This window comes from Babylonia areolata, chromosome 19 (genome assembly GCF_041734735.1).
Source record: "Babylonia areolata isolate BAREFJ2019XMU chromosome 19, ASM4173473v1, whole genome shotgun sequence".
NCBI classification, from domain to species: domain Eukaryota; kingdom Metazoa; phylum Mollusca; class Gastropoda; order Neogastropoda; family Buccinidae; genus Babylonia; species Babylonia areolata.
The window spans coordinates 11,115,132-11,121,338 of NC_134894.1; the positions used below are offsets into that span (position 1 = coordinate 11,115,132).

The 6,207-nt window shown below is 44.4% G+C and overlaps 1 protein-coding gene across 9 annotated transcripts in view; it reads right to left on the minus strand.

Annotated features, from left to right (window-relative positions):
- The window catches only part of LOC143293444 (endothelin-converting enzyme homolog), a 96,667-nt gene extending 90,712 nt beyond the window's left edge, over positions 1-5,955 (minus strand). For 2 of the 9 annotated variants that reach the window (XM_076604302.1, XM_076604303.1), the window contains exon 1: positions 5,051-5,936. The gene's annotated coding sequence lies outside the window, so the exon portion shown is untranslated. Of the gene's footprint in view, positions 1-5,050 lie in introns of all 9 variants that reach the window. The other 7 variants (XM_076604308.1, XM_076604307.1, XM_076604304.1 and 4 more) reach the window with 7 other exon arrangements.
- Between the last annotated feature and the right edge of the window lie 252 nt (positions 5,956-6,207).

Sequence of the window (6,207 nt, forward strand, 5' to 3'; positions counted from 1 at the left end):
GCATTAATCTGTATTATGAAAAAGTTCCATGTGTTCAATAATACCTCTTTTGATTTATTTATTAAACTGTTTGATGCTCAGGTACAGCCAGTTCTGTTATACGGTTCGGAGTTGTGGGGCCTAGATGGAGCCACTGTTCATTGTGAATCAGTTCATACTTTTGATTTGAAGACATTTTTAGGTGTTGAAAGGCAAACTCCTAATGATCTAGTTTATGGAGAAACAAATCGGTACCCGATGTATTTAGCTGCTGCAGTTAAATGTATTCGTTATTGGTTAAGGTTATTAGAAATGGATGCCAACAGATTACCTCGTAAAGCTTATGATATGCTGTTTGATTTAGATACCAGAGGCAAAGTAAATTGGGTAACAAAAATACGTCACTGTTTATTTGAGTATGGGTTTGGTTTTGTATGTTTAAACCAAGGTGTTGGGAGCATTCAGTCATTTATTTGTGCTTTTCGCCAACGTTTGATCGATTGTAGATGGCAGAAATGGTCTGATCATATTCAAAATAGTGAAAGATTTGCTTTTTATAGGAATTTCAGCAATGGCCCAGACTTGCAACCCTACCTGAATATGGATAGACATTTGAAATATATAACAACAAGATTCAGGTTAGGTATTTCTGAGCTAGCGGTTCATCATTATAGATACAGAATATGTAATGACACTGATCTGATTTGTCCATTATGCAAAGATTCGACAGAAAATGAAATGCACTTTGTCCTTTGTTGTCCAGCTTTGAGGGATATTCGAGAATCATTTATTAAGCCTAGATATTATAGACAACCAAATATGTTTAAATTGAACTTGTTAATGTCCTCAACATCCTGTGAAATTGTTAGAAACCTTGTTTTGTATTTATATAAAGCTTTCAAAGTCCGAGAAACTATTACGTCATGAAAACACTGTTTTGTTGCTAGGCTAGTTTTCATTTGAACTTATGTTATATCGATTTTTCTATGTATGTTGTATTATGTGACATGTTTTTGTTTTTCTTTGTTTTTCATAGTTGTCTGTTCATATACCCCTTCATTAGGGGCCTTGGCCTATATGAATAAATCATCTAGAATCTCTCTCTCTCTCTCTCTCCCTCTCCCCCTCTCTCTGTCCCTTTCTCTCTCTCTCTTTCTCTCTCTCTCCCTCTCCCCATCTCTCTCTGTCCCTTTCTCTCTCTCTCCCCCTCTCTCTGTCTCTCTCTTTCCCTCTCTCTTTCTCTCTCTCTCTCTCTGTCTCTCTCTCCCCTTTCTCTCTCCCTCCCCCCTCTGTGTCCCTGTCTCTCTCTTTCTCTTTCTTTCTCTCTCTCTCTCCCCTCTCTCTCTCCCTCTCCCCCTCTCTCTTTGTCCCTCTCTCTCTCTCTTTCTCCCTCTCTCACTCTCTCTTTCCCCTCTCTCTCTCCCTCTCCCTCTGTCTCTTTCTCTCTCTCTCTTTCTCTCTCTCTCCCTCTCCCCCTCTCTCTGTGTCTCTGTCTCTCTCTTTCCCTCTCTGTGTCTCTCTCTCTCTGTCTCTCTCTCCCCTCTCTCTCTCCCTCCCCCCCTCTCTCTCTGTGTCCCTCTCTCTCTCTCTCCCCCCTCTCTCTCCCTCCCCCTCTCTCTCCCTCCCCCTCTCTCTCTGTCCCTCTCTCTCTCTCTCTCTCTCTCTCTCTCTCTCTCTAGCACCGACTCACCCATTCCCATCCCTCCCAGAACTATTTGCTGTTTCTCCTGTGAAGAGCAGGAAGCTGGGGGAACGTTCCTTCTAATTCTCTGATGATCAAAGAACGTAAATCTAGACTTACCCTGACAATGCCCGGCGGAAAAAAAAAATGTGGGGAAAATATGAGGCTGGAGGATTACTATACCCCGCAAAAAGAGTTCATTAAATCGTGTGATCATCAGCTGAGGTGCACAGCCTGTAAGAGTTAGGTAAAGGGAATGAGAGAGAGAGAGAGAGAGAGAGAGAGAGTGTGTGTGTGTGTGTGTGTGAGCAATAAAGAGAGAGAGAGTGTGTGTGTGTGTGTGTGTGTGTGTGCGTGTGTGTGTGTGTGAGAAAGAAAGAGAGAGATAGAGAGGGTGTGTGTACGTGTGTGTGTGTGTGTGTGTGTGTGTGTGTGTGTGTGTGTGTGTGTGTGTGTGTGTGTGTGTGTGTGTGTGTGTGTGTGTGTGTGTGTGTGTGAGCAAGAAAGAGAGATAGAGAGGGTGTGTGTACGTGTGTGTGTGTGTGTGTGTGTGTGTGTGTGTGTGTGAGAGAGAGAGAGAGCAAGAAAGAGAGAGAGAGGGGTGGGGTGTGTGAGCAACAAAGAGAGAGAGAGAGAGGGAGAGAGGCGGAAGGACAGACACGTTTTCTCGTTTTGATGTTTCAATGCTGAAGATATTGTCCATAGCACAGAACCGAGATAATTAGAAAATGCACGTGAAGAGAGACGTCGAGAGAGAGAGAGAGAGAGAGAGAGAGAGAGAGAGAGAGAGAGAGAGAGAGAAGGAGAGAGAGAGAGACAGGTAGAAAGAGAGAGAGAGAGAGCGGTTCCAATTGTGGGAATGACACCAGAAGCATCAATTAATTAACTGTTAGTAGACCGCTAGAAATTTCAGACAAAAGCAAACAGTGGGAAAGGAGAAGCGACATGATTCATCCCTTCTTTATCGGTGTTCTACTACATACCGAATATCCTCGAGTATTTTACACATTCCCACAACATATCACGCAAAGATGCAAGCAAACACCTGGAGCATGCATACATATGTACACGGATGCACGTGAGAGAGAGAGAGAGAGAGAGAGAGAGAGTGTGTGTGTGTGTGTGTGTGTGTGTGCGTGTGTGTGTGTGTGTGTGTGTGTGTGTGTGTGTGTGTGTGTGTGCGTGTGTGCGTGTGTGTGTTGGCCACAGTACAGAAGCACCCTAAACCTGTGCACACACGGAGAACACATTACCACACATTTGGCTTTGCCAAGATTGCAGCTGTTAGAGCTTAGTACACAGGGTAATGTCTATGGACAGCGAAGAGAGAGAGAGAGACAGAGAGACAGAGACAGAGAGAGCCATGGACAGAGAGACGGAGACAGAGACAGACAGGCAGATAAACAGACAGAGAGAGAGAGAAAGAGAGAGTGAGACAGACAGACAGACAGAGGGAGAGAGGGAGACAGACAGACAGACAGATAAACAGACAGACAGAGAGAGAAAGAGAGAGTGAGACAGACAGACAGACAGAAAGAGGGAGAGAGGGAGACAGACAGACAGACAGAGGAACAGAGGGAGACAGACAGACAGACAGAGGAAGAGAGGGAGACAGACAGACAGACAGAGGAAGAGAGGGAGACAGACAGACAGACAGAGGGAGAGAGGGAGAGAGGGAGACAGACAGACAGAGGGAGAGAGGGAGACAGACAGAGAGACAGAGGGAGAGAGGGAGACAGACAGACAGAGAGAGGGAGAGAGGGAGACGGACAGACAGAGGAAGAGAGGGAGACAGACAGACAGACAGAGGGAGAGAGGGAGACAGACAGACAGACAGAGGGAGAGAGGGAGACAGACAGACAGACAGAGGGAGAGAGGGAGACAGACAGACAGACAGAGGGAGAGAGGGAGACAGACAGACAGACAGAGGAAGAGAGGGAGACAGACAGACAGACAGAGGGAGAGAGGGAGACAGACAGACAGACAGAGGGAGAGAGGGAGACAGACAGACAGACAGAGGAAGAGAGTGAGACAGACAGACAGACAGAGGGAGAGAGGGAGACAGACAGACAGACAGAGGGAGAGAGGGAGACAGACAGAAAACAGAGAAAAAGGGAGACAGAAACAGAGAGAACAGAAGAATAAGAAGACGACGAAGAAGAGATTATTATTATCATCATCATCATCATCATCATGATTATTATGATTATGATTATCATTATCATTATGATGATGATGATGATGATTATCATTATTATTTATTATTCGTAGTAGTAGTAGTAGTATCATTATTGTTATTATTATCATTATGAGTATTGCTATCATTGTTATCAATACCACGACGGTTTCAACTTTGTTGCTTCTTTTAACCTTGCAGCAGTTACATTCACCAAACCCGGGACACAGTGCACTAAAACAGACCTTAACGGGCAGAAAGGAAGAACGGGTGGTGCGCGGCCCTAGTGACGTAATGACAGGACGGTCAACACACGTCATTATTATTCCCCGCTCACTGTCACCCAGAACGGAAAATCGATTTGCTGTTAAAATCGTCCCCTTGCTTGGCAACAGTGCACGTGAAATCGGGCGACAAGGGGGGCACAATCACTCACTCTCTCATTAAATCGATCGCTTCAGTCGTCAACTGGACAGTGGGCCTTTGTATCTATTTTCTGCCGCAAGTCTCAAATAGACCACGAAATTTTAACTGCACGGTTAAATGTTAAGCCAAGATGCTACGAATGAGATGTAAGGCAAACGACGTAATTATCGAACTGTTGTAACTAATGCTATCGATATTATTGATTCTTAAAAATATATGTATATGTAACTCTCGAATACGAAGGAGTACTAACTGGCTCACTAAGTTAAAGTTTGAATCAAAGGATGCAGGCTGGTCTGCATATACAACACTAAATGATATGTAGTGGAGTGATGGCCTAGAGGTAACGCGTCCGCCTAGGAAGCGAGAGAATATGAGCGCGCTGGTTCGAATCACGGATCAGCCACCGATACTTTCTCCCCCTCCACTAGACCTTGAGTGGTGGTCTAGACGATAGTCATTCGGACGAGACGATAAACCGAGGTCCCTTGTGCAGCATGCACTTAGCGCACGTAAAAGAACCCACGGCAACAAAAGGGTTTTTCCTGGCAAAATTCTGTAGAAAAATCCACTTCAATGGGAAAAACAGATAAAACTGCACGCAGGAAAAAAAAAAAAAGTGGCGGTGTAGTGTAGCGACGCGTTCTCCCTGGGGAGAGCAGCCCGAATTTTACACAGAGAAACCTGTTGTGACAAAAAGAGAAATACAATACAATAAGAAAAGTTAATTAAAATATCAGTTCTGACACACACGTGTCAAATACGATTGCCAAGGCTGGAGAGCTTACCGAATGTTATGTGTTGCGATTCATGAAGCAATGGTTTTCACAAAGCATCGTAGACACAATTAGTTACACAAACACAATCTCGTTTGCATATCTCACAGAAGTGATGCTCAAACTCACTGTCTCTTGCACACACTCTGATTATATATCGATGACACTCGTTATTGTTGCACGGCCGTAAGATCAACAGCAGTCTGACATTGAAAGGTTGCACGTGATCATTATGAAATCAATGATCAGCTGACTCACCGCTGAACGCAAAGTTGAACAATCACCAGCCAGCTATAGAAATTTTCTGGTCGATTTAATTCCAAATCGCGGAATGGATCAGCGCGGGCTTTATCAATATTCACAGGTTTAAGCACACGCAGATTCCACTCTACGAATAAAATTCCTGGCCTTGTATTCGGAAGGAAAGGGGAAAAAAAAAGAAGTTTACGTCACCTGGGTTTCACTTTGAATTATTAGCCTACCTTCATACACAATGTTTGCAACATTTACTGTAGTATTTATTTGTTGCTAAACACAATCAGCCAACAAGACGACTTTCGTTTACATTCGGTGGCAGTTTTCACAGTTTTCCTTCACATAAACACTTCACATGGAAACAAAAAGAAAAGAATCCAGTTTTCTCAAACACAACCTGAACAACCCACACCAGTTTATCCCATGTAAGCAACTACACACACACACACACACACACAAACACATGGAGGGTCCATAACAAACTTCCCCACACACAAGCCGCCAGAGCTTGCAACGTGAACCGTCACACGAGACAAAGGTCTGACAGCTACATCTGCTGCGCAGCGTGTGTATAACAGAGACCTTACGTCTGCTGCGGCAGTGCTGCGGCATCTCTTCCCTCTCCCTACAGCAGCAGCAGCAGCAGTAGTATCGGCGCTGACAGCCACCACACACTGTTGGTTATGTGTCTGCTGCAGCAGCTACATCATTGCCGCCACTGAGTGGTGTTGTCGGACTTGCCGGTGTTAGGGATAGAATTTTCACCCCAGCTCTAGTTCGGACCAGGATTAAAAAAAACAATTCTGGGAAAATTACTACCGAGGACATGCATTCGCTATCATGCTCAAAAAAGGAATATATTTTGTGGGATTCAAAATCTAAGCACTTTTGCTCTTGATACCTACTCGATTTTA